We start from the raw sequence: 16493 nt of genomic DNA on the forward strand, positions 1-16493 counted from the left end.
GAGAGCGGCATAAAGAAAAAAGAAATGAAATGAAATGAAGAAATGAAACAGGAAATCAAAAACACATAGAAACAAATGACAATGAAAACACGATGACCCAAAACTTATGGGATGCAGCAAAAGCAGTTCTAAGAGGGAAGTATATAGCAATGCAATCCTACCTTAAGAAACAGAAAACATCTCAAATAAACAACCTAATGTTGCACCTAAAGCAATTAGAGAAAGAAGAAGACAAAAAAAAAAAAAAAACCAATGTTAGCAGAAGGAAAGAAATCATAAAGATCAGATGAGAAAAATATGAAAAAAAATGAAGGAGATGATAGCAAATATCAATAAAACTAAAAGATTGTTCTTTGAGAAAGTAAACAAGATAGATAAACCATTAGCCAGATTCATCAAGGAAAAAAAGGAGAGAACTCAACTCAATAGAATTAGAAATGAAAAAGGAGAAGTAACAACTGACACCACAGAAATACAAAGGATCATGTGAGATTACTACAAGCAACTCTATGCCAATAAAATGGACAACCTGGAGAAAATGGACAAACTCTTAGAAATGCACAATCTGCCGAGACTGAATCAGGAAGAAATAGAAAGTATGAACAGAGCAATCACAAGCACTGAAATTGAAACTGTGATTAAAAATCTTCCAGCAAACAAAAGCCCAGGACCAGATGGCTTCACAGGCAAATTCTATCAAACATTTAGAGAAGAACTAACACCTATCCTTCTCATACTTTTCCAAAATATAGTAGAGGGAGGAACACTCCCAAATTCATTCTATGAGGCCACCATCACCCTGATAACAAAACCAGACAAAGATGTCACAAAGAAAGAAAACTACAGGCCAATATCACTGATGAACACAGATGCAAAAATCCTCAACAAAATACTAGCAAGCCGAATCCAACAGCACACCAGAAGGATCATACACCATGATCAAGGGGGGTTTATTCCAGGAATGCAAGGATACTTCAATATACACAAATCAATCAATGTGATACACCATATTAGCCAATTGAAGGAGAAAAACTATATGATCATCTCAAACGATGCAGATAAGACTTTCGACAAAATTCAACACCCATTTAGGATAAAAAGCCTGCAGAAAGTAGGCATAGAGGGAAATTTCCTCAAAATAATAAAGGCCATATATGACAAACCCACAGCCAACATCATCCTCAATGGTGAAAAACTGAAACTATTTCCACTAAGATGAGAAACAAGACAAGGTTGCCCACTCTCACAACTATTATTCAACATAGTTTTGGAAGTTTTAGCCAGAACAATCAGAGAAGAAAAAGAAATGAAAAAAATCCAAATTGGAAAAGAAGAAGTAAAGCTGTCACTGTTTACAGATGACATGTAACTATACATAGAGAATCCTAAGGATGCTACCAGAAAACTACTAGAGCTAATCAATGAATTTGGTAAAGTAGCAGGATACAAAATTAATGCACAGAAATCTCTGGCATTGCTCTACAGTAATGATAAAAATCTGAAAGTAAAATTAAGAAAACACTCCCATTTACCATTGCAACAAAAAGAATAAAATATCTAGGAATAAACCTACCTAAGGAGACAAAAGACTTTTATGCAGAAAATTATAAGACACTGATGAAAGAAATTAAAGATGATACAAATAGATAGAGAGATATACCATGTTCTTGGATTGGAGACATCAACATTGTGAAAGTGACTCTACTACCCAAAGCAATCTACAGATTCAATGCAATCCCTATCAAACTACCACTGGCATTTTTCATAGAACTAGGACAAAAAATTTCACAATTGGTATGGAAACATGAAAGACCCTAAATACCCAAAGCAATCTTGAGAAGGAAATATGGAGCTGGAGGAATAAGGCTCCCTGACTTTAGACAATACTACAAAGCTACAGTAATCAAGACAGTATGGTACTGGCACAAAAACAGAAATATAGATCAATGGAACAGGATAGAAAACCCAGAGATAAATCAACACACATATGGTCACCTTATCTTTGATAAAGGAGGCAAGAACATACAGTGGAGAAAAGATAGCCTCTTCAATAAGTGTTGCTGGGAAAACTGGACAGGTACATGTAGAAGTAGGAAATTAGAACACTCCCTAACACCATACACAAAAATAAACTCAAAATGGATTAAAGACCTAAATGTAAGGCCAGAAACTATCAAACTCTTAGAGGAAAACATAGACAGAACACTCTATGACATAAATCACAGCAAGATCCTTTTTGACCCACCTCCTAGAGAAATGGAAATAAAAACAAAAATAAACAGATGGGATGTAATGAAACTTAAAAGCTTTTGAACAGCAAAAGAAACCATAAACAAGACCAAAAGACAACCCTCAGAATGGGAGAAAATATTTGCTAATGAAGTAACTGACAAAGGATTAATCTCCAAAATTTACAAGCAGCTCATGCAGCTCAATATCAAAAAAACAAACAACCGAATCCAAACATGTTCAGAAGACCTAAATAGACATTTCTCCAAAGATGATATACAGATTGCCAACAAACACATGAAAGAATGCTCAACATCTTTAATGATTAGAGAAATGCAAATCAAAACTACAATGAGATATCATCTCACATTGGTCAGAATGGCCATCATCAAAGAATCTAGAAACAATAAATGCTGGAGAGGGTGTGGAGAAAAAGGAACACTCTTGCACTGCTGGTGGGAATGTGAATTGGTACAGCCACTATGGAGAACAGTATGGCGGTTCCTTAAAAAACTACCTAGAAGTACCATATGACCCAGCAATCCCACTACTGTGCATATACCCTGAGAAAACCATAATTCAAAAAGAGTCATTTCCCAAAATATTCATTACAGCTCTATTTACAATAGCCAGGAGATGGAAATAACCTAAGTGTCCATCATCGGATGAATGGATAAAGAAGATGTGGCACATATATACAATGGAATATTACTCAACCATAAAAAGAAACGAAATTGAGTTATTTGTAGTGAGGTGGATGGACCTAGAGTCTGTCATACAGAGTGAAGTAAGTCAGAAAGAGAAAGACAAATACCGTATGCTAACACATATATATGGAATCTAAGAAAAAAAATGTCATGAAGAACCTAGGGGTAAGATGGGAATAAAGACACAGACCTACTAGAGAATGGACTTGAGGATATGGGAGGGGGAAGGGTAAGATGTGACAAAGTGAGAGAGTGGCATGGACATATATACTCTACCAAACGTAACATAGATAGCTAGTGGGAAGCAGCTGCATAGCCCACGGAGATCAGCTCGGTGATTTGTGACCTCCTGGATGGGTGGGAAGGAGGGAGATGCAAGAGAAAGGAGATATGGGAACATATATAATGTATAGCTGATTCACTTTGTTATAAAGCAGAAACTAACACACCATTGTAAAGCAATTATACTCCAATATAGATGTAAAAAACAAAACAAAACATGTTTTTGATGTATAATTGACATAAACATATTTGTACATATTTAATATATACAACGTGATGAGTTTGGAGATAATTATACATTGGGAAAACCATCACCACAATCTATGCCATAAACATATTCATCACCTCCAAATGTCTTCTCATGACCTCTTTGTTATTATTAATTTTTTTGTGATAAGAACATTTAACATAAGACCTATACTCTTAGAAAAATTTAAAGTTTACAATACCGTATAGTTAACTACAAACTCTACGCAATATAATGCATGTCTATGACTTATCAAGCAAGGCTTACAATGTTTGAGTTATTTAAGACAAATTTCCACTTTTTAAAATTGGGAACAATGTATCTGGAAAGAACAGGGAGTATAATCAAGACAAATAATCATTTCTTCAGAAAAATCTTACTCAAAAAGACATAACTCACGTCTTTTAAACTACAAATAAGATGACCAGTTTAATTCTAAGAAGAAAGTAAAATCATAATTAAAATTAGTTTGTGAAGTATGCTACTACTTTTCTTCAGCATTAATGTCAAATCTTTTTGGTTTTCAAATGTCTGTGCCACCTTTTTTTTTTTCTTTTTTTTTTTAATTTAGAGGGTATATGCTCCATATGAAAACCTCTTACTGTGCATTTTTGTTCAGCATAAATATAAAGCATTTTAAAACTCAGCAAGAGATATCCATGTGTTAGTGCTTAAAGTTAAAAGCATGCTGGGATAAAATAAAATCATCTTATGCAGAAGAAGAAGTTCTGATCCTGTGAGTTGACATCACAGGTCAGTGTGAACCAGGCTGCAGAGAGCTCACAGTGCAGGAGTCCCAGAGCGTTCTCACTGAGCTTGTGGTTTTTTTTTTTCTTTTTCTTTTTAAATAAATATTCACACAATCTTCTGTTTAACTCCATCTAGGGAAAGCATGTAATAGAAACATTTACATATTTATTTCCGTTTAAGCGAGTGCTTTCCTGAACTGAGTTTGTGATGCTCAGAATGCTTGTGAGTTTGAAGCAATGAGTGTTACTCTCATGTTATCAGTAATAATATGTTGTTCAGAGATAGCAAAAAGCACATCTACTTGTAATTAGTGGAAAGAAGTCACAAGATAAGTCATCTTTCTCTAAGCATGGTGATCTTTCTCCTTTATCAATTTGCATAGTAAATCATTGGATATGTGATCAATAATAATGCTTCACTTTGGAGAATGTTGTAAATAACCTACTAATTTAACAATGAAATAAAAATATAAACCCTTACAATAGTAATTTAGAAAACATATTTTATGTGAAATCAGTTTTGGTAGGCCCAAACTGTGGACTGTATTTAAAAGATGTCAGGTAAGTCACCTGAAAGCTATCATCACTCAAGGTACTTGTGGGGAAGTGATAGATGGTAGGTTTTTAAGATGAAAATGAGATACAAGTAAAAGAACACTATATTTAATGTATGAAACCAATTCTGAAGTCTCCATAGCAACTACTAAAATGTTAAGCATAAATTATGTGATTAAAGTGATCAAAGATAGCTTTCTTTAAGCCTAAGCAATTTCAAACCAGATGATGAGTCTGGTTCCTTTTCAGAGAGCCCTACTAAGTACCCCTCTGAAAGAGAAATAGAACAGCTTTTGTCTATGAGGTACAATTCTGGTTAATAACCTTGGAAATAAATGTATTACTTTAATAGAATGGGAATCTAAGACTATTCTCTCTATTAAAGAAGATGGACTTGTATGGATTTTGGCATCCATGGCACATGACAGCCCTGTGCTAAAGGAAATTAGGGGAAAAGCCCTTTATTATACTATACCATTTCAATGATGATAAGCACAGTAAACACAGCTCAATTATTTTAATTTTTATATTACTTTGTGTGATATTAGTGTGTTTGCATGTGTGTGTTTGTGTTAAATACATTTGTCTTGAGCAATTACATATTAATGCTTTAGTTTCAGTGTTAACTACATTCTAAAGAATAAAATCACAGGCTCCTCATGGATTTCTGGACCACTGTTTTATGTGTTTTGTACAACATCTTTGCCTTAATCTTTTACATATATAACTAAACAACTGTGAAACATTTAATACCCAGTTCCACGCAATTCTCTTTAGCCATGTATAAAGTCACCATAACTATTTCAGGTGTCCTTTTTGTATTTCTGTAGTTTGGCTGAATTTTATTGAGCTCTGTGACATCTAGATGGATCAGAGAATTTGACTAAGGCAGTCTATAAAAATGTATCAAGGTAAATAATATTGATGGCAAAGAATATTGCATTTGGGTCTAATAATCAGTTATAAAAAATGAGGCAGACAAATTACAAAGAAAAGGCATCATGTGCATGCATATTCCATATGTGTCAATAGTATGATAGAATGCCAAAAGCAAATCAACAAACAGAGCACCACAGAAAACAATTTGAACTGAGACAGAGTGAGACAGATGTGGTGACCTGTGAAAAAAATGAAAGAATCTTATTTGTGTCTTGCTGGTAAGAATTTCCTTTCATGGTAACAGAAGTGTTTCAACCTCGGGGGGAAGATTAATTATTGATTTATTTCTGTTTATCTGTTTTACTTTCACACCCATACTAAATTACCGTATTAATATTTATATTATTTCCAATAAGTTAGCTTAATTAGCCTTCGGAATTTTAGGCAAGAGCATTTATTTGTAATCTCCAGGAATAAGTACCTCCTCTGAGTTCTATTCTTCTAGCATCCCTTTGGGTGTTGTTTTTATCCATTATTAGTTGTCTCACTGTTGTCTGTAATTCTCTTTTTCAGAATTTCCATCTTCTATTTTATTGTCGTAACAGCTTTGCTCCTTCTTTCTTCATCTTTGGAAGGTGTCTTTAGTTTGTCTTCCAAATTTCAGAAGTGCTGAGTTTACTTTTATTTTATGCCCATTATTGATTTTTAACTTCCTTTCATTCCTTCAACCTTGTATTCCATCCATGCTTTCATTTTTATTGCACTCTCTCAACTCTGCTTGTGTTCCCTGGTCCTCCTTTATACAGACTTGGAGTATTTCTGGTGACTGTATCCCTTCCATCCTGTTGTGGGAAGCAAATGGGTGTCAGCATCTGTTTCCATCTACATGAAGGCTTCATATACCCTGAGTATTGAGATTTTACAGCCAGCGGCTTGCAGTCCTGACAGGCTCTTCTGAACCCCACCCCCCTTATTGATATGGATGCTTATTTGAAAATCTCTCTCTAAACTCTGATGTGCCCTGTTGTCCTCCTCCTTTTATATCCAGCACTACTACCAATTTTTATCTTTTAATGAGTATTGGGAAGTTTTGTATTGTGTTGGCCAAAAAGTGACTTCAGTTTTTAAGTAAAAATAAAAGACACATATTTCACTTTGACCAATAACTTTATTGAACAATGTATTCACCATTTTGTTCCACTACCTTCTGCCATTTTTCAGGCAACTTCATAATTCCATCTTCCCAAAACTTTTTATCATTTTGAGCAAAGAACTTTTCCAGGCACCTTTTACAGTCTTCCAGGGAATTGAAATTTTTTCCATTAAGAGAATTTTGTAAAGACCACAGTAAATGCAAATCCAAAGGTGCAATGTCTGGTGAATTACAGTGGATGAATCAGAACTTCCCAGCCAAACTGTAACAGTTTTGCCTAGCCATCAAAGAAACATGAGGTCTTGTGTTATCCTGTTGGGAGATTATGCGTTTTCTGTTGATTAATTCCGGATGCTTTTCTTCAAGTGCTGCTTTCCGTTGGTCTAATTGGGAGCAGCACTTGTTGGAATTAATTGTTTGGTTTTCCAGAAGTAGCTCATAATAGAGGACTCCCTTCCAATCCCACCATCTACACAGTATCACCTTCTTTGTATGATGACCAGCCTTTGGTGTGGTTGGTGGTGGTTCATTTTGTGTGCCCTACAAACTTCCATTCCACATTATTGTACAGCATCCACTTTTCATAGCCCATCACAATTTGTTTTAAAAATTGAACGTTTTCATTACGTTTAAGTAGAGAATCGCACTTGGAAATATGGTCAAGAATATTTTTTTCGCTTAACTTATGTGGAGCTCAAACATCAAATTGATTCACATAACCAAGCTGGTGAAAATGATTTTCAACGCTTGATTTGGATATTTTGAGTATGTCGGCTATCTCCTGTGTGGTATAACATTGATTGTTCTCAAGTAATATCTCAATTTGATCGCTATCAACTTCAACTAGTCTATGCCACTGTGGAGCATTGTCCAGCAAGAAATCTCCAGCACAAAACTTTGCAAACCACTTTTGTCACGTTTGATCAGTCACAGCACCTTCTCCATACACTGCACAAATCTTTTTTGCATTTCAGTTGTGCTTTTACCTTTCTTGAAATAATAAAGCATAATATGTCAAAAATGTTGCTTTTTTCTTCCATCTTCAATATTTAAATGGCTACACAAAAATTCACCAATTTTGATAAGTTTTTTTTAAGTGCATGATGATATGACAGCTGTCATAATGTAATCTAACAAAATTGTTTCAAATGAAGTTAAAGACAATTAAGGGCTACTAGGTCCATCTTACGGAAAACACCAAACCAACTTTTTGGCCAACCCAATATTTGTGCGTATCTGACCATTAACCTGAAAGTCTGTAACAGTTTCTGAAGCTTTTTCTCCTTTTTTAGTGTGCAATGGTCAACATTAAAAACTATAAAAATAAAAATGAGTACATTTAATTGAGTCCTCGCCATTTTTCAGACTTCCTCTAAAGAGCTTTATATGAATTCACTTGTAGTGGCCCTTTAAATTATGTACAGTCATTACTCAGATTTAAGGTATGAGAAGACTAAGTCAGGGAGAGGTCAGACAACTCATTCAAAGCATGTTGTTGCAGGTGGCAGGACCAAGGTACCAGCCCAGGAAGTGTGGCTCTAAAGTCCAGGCAACAAAAACTCTGACAGGCTGATTCTTCCATTTTTGGTGTATAAGCTTCATAAATTTTTGCTATCTAAACTTCAAATGTAGCCCTGTGTTCTGGTCTCCTACTTGTTCTTTCCTGTTTAAACCCCTATCTATAATAATCCACTCCGGATTCTAACTCTGTTTAAGGCCCACTGGTCACTGGTTATTGATATGCTCTCTATCCCTATAAAATCAGGGTTACAGTCAAGTCAATTTATCTGTTACTATTGCCCACATGACCTTCATCTCATCCCCCAAATGTTTCAGAAAAAGTCCCAGAAAGTCCCATAAGGTTCTATACCTGAGCATGACACTACAGCTCATTTAACACAATTTAAGTGGACAATTCTGCAAGTCTAAAACCATCCAGGAAACATGGACATGACAATGGCATCCACCTGTAATGACCCATAACCTGCTTCTAACCCACGTGTAAAAACCCCCAACTACTATGTCATATTTCTTGAAGCTCTAGTTCAGAAAATAAGAAAGAGAAAGAACATATACCTAAAAAATATATATATATTTAACTAGTAGTTGGTGTGAAAACATTTGCTTGTACATATTGCATATAAGACATGCTAAAGCCTTGTTCAGAGAAAAAGGCATCATGCTAAATGATTTTGCAAAAAGTAAAATCTGTATTTTATAAATGAGCAATATACTCATTGGATGAAATCTGCAATATAAATTGTGAACTTATGTCATGAGCTTTGAAAGGTTGTCTGGAATTGATAAATACAAGGAACATTAATTAGCCCAAAACATGTCAACATTTAACAAAGGTGATACTCGTGATTCATTAGGTGAGGGGGGCAGCTTTCATATTTTAAGAGAAAAAATAAATTTTAAAATATAAAGGTAATACAAAATAAAGAGAAGTCACTCAAATAATAGAGATGCACTGTTTTCCAGAAAACTGCCAGACCACTTTGCCTCTCATTTGGAGGGAGATTGGTAGGTCCACAGCTGTATATACTAGCATTAGTATTCAAGCCCAGATATTGTGCTCCTACTAACCTCTTAACATTTGATTATTCATCTCAAAGGGATGGGCCCACTCTACATTTTAAAACCAACCACATTAAAAATAGAGAGTTTCAGATCATGTGGTTTTGGGTTTTTATTCTTTTGATATGGGATATTAAATTAATTGATTTTGGATTTTAAAACAAACTTGCATGTCTCACATGACCATGGTCTACAATCCTTTTAATATATTATAGAGTTTTTTTGGTTAAAATTTGTCAAGGGTTTTTGTATCTGTATTCATAAGAGATATCGGTAGGTAGGGTTATTTTCTTGCAATATCTTTGTTTGATTTTAGTATCAGGGTAATATTGATTTCATAGAATGAATTGGGAGTTCCCTTTTCTTCCATTTATTGGAAGTGTTTGTGAAGAATTGGTATTTATCCCTCTTAAAATGTGGGGTAGGATTTACTAGTGAAGCCATTTAAACCTGGCCTTTTCTATTATTTTCTTTTCTTTATTTTTTGACATTAAATGTAGTAATTTTTTTAGTTTATACATTAGATATCCACATTTGCTATGTTTTATAAACTGTTCTGATAACATAAAATATATAAATCATCAGGAAATATAAGTATTCTACTTTTACAATTACAATGGTAACATATGATAACTGTAGAAACACTTTTCTTTATAGTTTTTTGGTTCCTAATCTAACTACATTTTTTGTTCTAGGCCTGTTCACATTTTCTATTTATTATTGAGTTAGTTTTGTAATTTGTACCTTTCTAGGAATTTTCTCATTTCATCTAAGTCATATAACAGATTAGCAATTATTCATAGTATTCCTTTGTAATCATTTTTATTTCTGTAAGGTCAGCAGTTATGTTCTCACTTCCATTTCCACTGCTAGTATGTTGTCTTCTCTTTCTCTCCTTTTTCTTTCTCTCTCTTTCTCTGGCAATTTAAATCTTTAATCAGACTAAAGAGTTGTCAGTTAATTGATCTTTTCAAAGAACCAGTTTTTCGTTTTGTTGAATTTCTCTAATATTTTTCTGTTTTCTATTTTATTACTTCCCACTCTAATCTTTGCTATTTTCTCCTTCAGCTTGCTATATGTTTAGTTTACTTGTCTTTCTCCAGAGTCTTAAGGTACAAGGTTAGGTTACTGCTTAAAATCTTGCTTCTTTTTCACTGTAGGATTTTTGCAGCTATACATATCCCTCTAAGTACTGCTTTAGCTACTTCCATTCCAGAGGTTCTGGTGCATTGTATCTTCATTTTCACACATTTTAATGTTTCTAATTTCCCTGTGATTTCTTCTTTAGTCCCTTGGTTATTTAGAACTGTGCTCTTTATCTTCCATTTTTTTTGTGAGTTTCCCAAATTTCTTTCTATTAATGATTGCTAATTTTATTTGTGATCAGAGAACATATTTGTATTATTACAATTCTTTTGCATTTATTTGTTTGCTTGTTTAATGCCCTAGAAATAGTCTGTCATGAACATTTTTTAAACATCTTTATAGGAGTATAATTGCTTTACAATGGTGTGTTAGTTTCTGCTTTATAACAAAGTGAATTAGCTATACATATACATATATCCCCATATCTCCTCCCTTTTACGTCTCCCTCCCACCCTCCCTATATCACACCTCTAGGTGGTCACAAAGCACCAAGCTGATCTCCCTGTGCTATGTGGCTGCTTCCTACTAGCTATCCATTTTACATTTGATAGTGTATATATGTCCATGCCACACTCTCTCTTTGTCCCAGCTTATCCCTCCCGCTGTCCTAAAGTCCATTCTCTATGTCTGTGTCTTTATTCCTGTCCTGCCCTAGGTTCTTCAGAACCATTATTTATTTATTTATTTATTTATTTATTTATTAGATTCCATACATAAGTAATTCAGAAAGAGAAAAAAAATATCATGAACATTTGATTAGACAATATATTCTGCAGTTGTTGGGTAGAGTGTTCAGTAGAGAGGTCAAATCTTCTTGGTTTATAGTGTAACCTTGTTGAAGTTCTGCTCAGCTGTAGATACACTATTGGGAATGAAAGCGAGGTATCAAAATCTCCAACTATTTTTGTTGACTTGTCAATCTCTTTTTCTTTTTTGTTTTATTGTCTATCATGTCCTGATATTTTAAGATACTCCAACTTTCTTATGGCTGCTGTTTGCATAATATATTTTTTCCATCCTTTTACTTTCAATCTCTTTATATCTTTGGAACAAGAAGGAATCTCTGTAAAGAACATATATTTGGATTATTTGTTTGTTAGTTTTTGTATCACATCTGACAGACTCTGCCTTTTATTTGGGTTAATTCATTCACATTTAATTTTTGTATTGATATAATTGGTAATTGGACATATATCTACCATTTTACTTTTTGTTTTCTATATGTCTCATGCCTTTTTTGTTTCTCTATTCTTTATTTACTGCATGATTTTGCATTAAGTGAATATTTTCTAGTGTAACATTTGAATTTATTTAATGATATTTCCTACTATATACAGATTTTTCAGTTATTTCCTTAGTAGTTCCTTTAGGATTTACCACATACAACTTAATATATCCAAATCTTCTTCAAATTTATACTGTCTTATTTCCAGTGAAATGTAGACATTATTCTTATATAACTCTACTCACCTTTTCTCCTTTTTGTCACTATCATATATGTTACTAACCCAAATATACCTGTTATAATTATTACTTTATATAATTATATGTCTTTTAAAGAAGCTGAGAAAAGAAGAGAGAACACTTATGTATTTATAGTTTTGGAATATTATTCTCATTCAACCTTTCTGGTTCTCCTCACTTGTTTCTGTGGATTCCAGTTACCATCTGGAATACATTGTCCAAAAAGCTTTGCTCCCACCCGACTCCTTTATGCTGTTATTGGCAAATATGTTATGTTTTAAATGTTATAGGCTGAAAAATAAAATTATATTCATGTTGTTTTATATAATTGCTTCTATAATCACATAAGGGAAGAACAGAGAAGAAATATGCATTTCTGCTGTCTTGTATAATTCCATAATTAACTTTACTGCTCTTCTTTGCTTTTTATGTGGATTCATATTGCTGTCAAGAGTCTTTTACTTTGATCCTGAAGAACTCCACTTAGTACATCTTGTAAGGTGTGTCGCTCACTAGAAGTGTCTCAACTTTTCTTATCTGGGAGCAGGCTTACTTTGATTTTATATTTAAAAGATAGCTCTGATGGCTCTGGGATTCTGAGTTGGCATTTTTTTGTTCTTTAAAAATTTAAATATATTACCCCACTGCCTTTTGATCTTTGTTGTTTCTGATGATGAGTATGGTTGTTAATCTTACTGGGGATCCTTTGTAAGTGATGAGTTATTTTTCTTTTATGTCTTTCAAGATTTTCTCTTTGTTGTTGGCTTTTAGCATTTATATATGATGTGTCTGTAAGTGCATCTCTTTGAATTTATCTCACTTAGAGTCTATTGAACTGGCATATGTAGTTTCATGTTTTTCACCAAATTTGGAAAGTTTTTAAGCTCTTATATGTTCTAATATTTTTCTGCTACTTTCTCTCTCTCCTCTCTTCTGACAGGCACATTATGCATATGGTGGTGCACTCAAGGCATCCTATTTTCTTTGAGGTTCTGTTCATTAATATTTTTTCTTCATTCTTTAGATTGCATAACCTCTAAGTTCACTAATTCTTTCTTCTGCCAATTCAAATATGCTACTGAACCTCTCTAGTGAATTTTTCATTTAATAATTATAATTTTCAATCCATAATTTCTATTTGTTTCTTGTTTATACTTTTTATCTCTTTACTGATACTCATACTTTATGAAACACAGTCCTCATCATAACTTTATTCACTTTCTTAAGCATGGTTTTCTTTAGTTCTTTGAATATATCTGAAACTGAGCAGAACCTTGTGGAGAACTCTTGAGTACAAAAGCATTTTCATGTCCCCCATTTGTTGTTTGTAGAGAAAAGGTTTCAGCCTCCTAGACCTTCCCTGAGTTCCAAAGGGCAGACTCAAGCAGTTACTAATCAGGGAAGTGAGGGAATGCAGAAACAAAAGAAAAACAGTCAAGAAACAATAGTGCAACAATAAATCAGAGTCCAAGTTCCCCCTCAAGGGATATACATAACAATATCTTTGAGTTCTTTTATAAGAACTACAGCCCTCACCCAGGAGGAGGATGGTAACTTCAGGCTGAGCACAAGATTCCTGAAACTCCTTCCTGTTACCTCACCACCTTCCAATCAGAAGAAAGTCACACACCCTGCAGGCCTCACACCAAATTTTGCCTTTAAAAACTCTTCCCTGAAAATCACTGGGCAGTTTGGGTCTTTTGAGCATAAACTTCCCATTCTTCTTGCTTGGCTTTGCGATAAACCTTCCTCTGCTCCAAACTCCAATAATTCAGTTTATTTGGCCTCACTGTGCATTGGGCACATGAACTTGGGTTGGACAACATATCTCTAATGGTTATTTTGAAGTATTTTTCTGTTAAACCTGCCATCTGGTTGCTCTCACAGGCAGTTTCTGTTGCCTGCTTTTTCATCTGTGGATAAGTCAGGCTTTTCTATTTCTTTGCATGTCCCATAAGTTTTTGTTGGAAACTGGACATTTTAGGTAATACATTATAGCAACTCTGGATACTATCCCCCTTCAGGGCTTGTTATTATTATTTGTTGTTTATTTGTTTAGCAAGTAGCTGAATTATTTTGTTGATGTCTGTTCTTCCCCCCGCCCCCACTGTGTGAATCTTCTGATGCTTTTACTCATGGGTACAGCTTCGGCCATGGGCACAGTCAACCTGGGATGCAGTTTGGGCAGCCTCTCACTAACTGTCTTTTTCCCTGAACACTCTTCATTAATTAATGTTTGATTGCTTTATTGTTCTTAACAATGTCTTGTGGCATAAATTGTTCCTCAGACTGATCCTATTAAAATAGATTTCCTTACAGGGATGAATTTTTCCATCAGTGTTTGAGATTTGTTAAGATCCCAGAAGGTTATTAGTTGTCTGTTTCCGAGGTCTTTTCTGGTAAACTTGTGGCCTATGATTTAGTTTACCTCTCTAACAAATCTACCAGTCTCCTCTTAATTTATCCTCATCTTAGCCTCCATTGATCTTGAGTGTGTCCTTAAGCTTGAATTTCCTCACATTTTGCTGCAGATGAGGTTAATTCCTTTGGCAAGAACTTTGGATCTTTCTACTTCATAGCTTGTTTCTCCCCCTGTACAAAATATAAGCCCAGCTGAGGCTGGGGGTGGGGACAGTGGATGTTTTTATGTGACACCCCTGCTTGGGAATCTCTGTGATTAGAGGAGCAGGCAGGGCAGTAGCCTCAGGTCTTTCTGGCTTGCCTCCCAACATTCAACCCCTACTTTATGAGCTGGGATATGAATAATCATGTCCCCAGTACCCTCAGGGCAGAGTACTCTAATAGTATCCCCATCATATGAGTCAGGGCTATGGAGAAGAAGGATGCTTCATCTCACTCAGCCCCAGCTTCTCACCCAGAACTTAAATGCTGCAACAGGTACCTGGGAGCCGTAGGAGGATTCTGGCATGCTGTCCCTGCTGGGAAGATACTGTAACTTTCCAACATGGATTGTTTTGTGTTGTATCCATCCAGAGTGGAGTTTTATCACACTGAGCTGGGAGGAGAGAGAGAACAAATACCACAGAGTGTTTTTACTGATTTCTAGTATATTTTCTTGAAAAAATTTTTTTCTTCTTTTGCTATATACCATTAGAATCATTTCCAGAGATGTTTTTCCTATAATTTTCAACAGTTTCTCTGGGGACCAGGTCTTTGAAACTCCTCATGTTGCCATGCTGGAAGTGAAACTCTTTAGAAATTTTTATATTTAATGAGTACATTATATCTGTCCTCCTCCCCAAAACTCCCCTTCAAGATTAGTGAGGCATAAGATGTTGATCTGGGTTGGGGTAAGAGTGTGGAGACCTCACCCAAAAGGAGAGCTACAGGATAGAGGAAAGTTTCAAACAAGTGAGAGTGAGACTGAAGCAAGATAGAATGCACACCATGGAGAATCCAGAAGGAAAGGACCTAATACAGGGAACTAAATAATCCAAGAACTTTAGAAGGCTGATCCTGGAAAGATGCCCTGAGATGACATTGAACATTAGGAAAAAGCGACTTAGTTATACAGTGGTAAGTCATGTGCAGAGAGGGCCCTGACAATTCACAAGGATTTTCTCAACTAATTGTTTTGACTCAAATGATAAATGTAATTCACATATGATCTTTCATTTTTTGTATGCTCCCATATTTTCCTTGATTAGATAATAGTTCCATTTGATGGGGAGAGGAGATGTATATTTATGATTTTCTTTTTTGAAAAACATAACTTAGGTCTTTCTCCTACCATCATATTATATTTTCTGAGAAGTATATGTGTGAACTGTAAAAGATCTACAGGACTCCTGAAGGCCATTGACTTTATTACATCAAATTTTATCTATGTCATATTATATTCTGAGAAGTGAGAATTACCTGAATGTTTTTCACTTTCTCTAGTGTTGAACTTACTTTTGGAATGCCATATAAAAATTGTCATCAGAATTATTTATGACATTGAATGAATGTTTATTCTTCTTTTTAATGAATTAAATAAATAATCCAAAACAAAAAAAACCCTCACATATACATATGTATTTATAAGTGCATGAATATGTATGTGTATGTGTGTGTCTGTATGTGTGTGTGTGTTTGTATAAACAGCACAGACTTCCAACATTAGAAATATTCTTGTTAAGTAATTTATTATACTTATGTAAGCTAGAATATTTCAGAATATATACAAATAAAACTTTCAAAGACATTTAATACCATGAAAATTCTTATATTATCATAGCTAAGCAAAACAAAGGACAGTAAAAACAAACCAGATATAACTTCATACATAATATGATAAAATGGTGTAACCTCCCCCCACCATTACTAAGAAAAAGAAGAAAGAAAAATAATCCAGGCAAAATAAAATTTTGGAAAGCAGTATGTCAAAATATTTAAAGATATTTTCTTTTAGTGGTAAGAATATGGATAATATATTTTTCTTTCATTTTTAGAGCTTTTACATGTTTTATAGTAAGATTGAATTAAGTGTGTAGTGAAAA

This window comes from Leucopleurus acutus (assembly GCF_964270905.1).
Source record: "Leucopleurus acutus genome assembly, chromosome: 9".
NCBI classification, from domain to species: domain Eukaryota; kingdom Metazoa; phylum Chordata; class Mammalia; order Artiodactyla; family Delphinidae; genus Leucopleurus; species Leucopleurus acutus.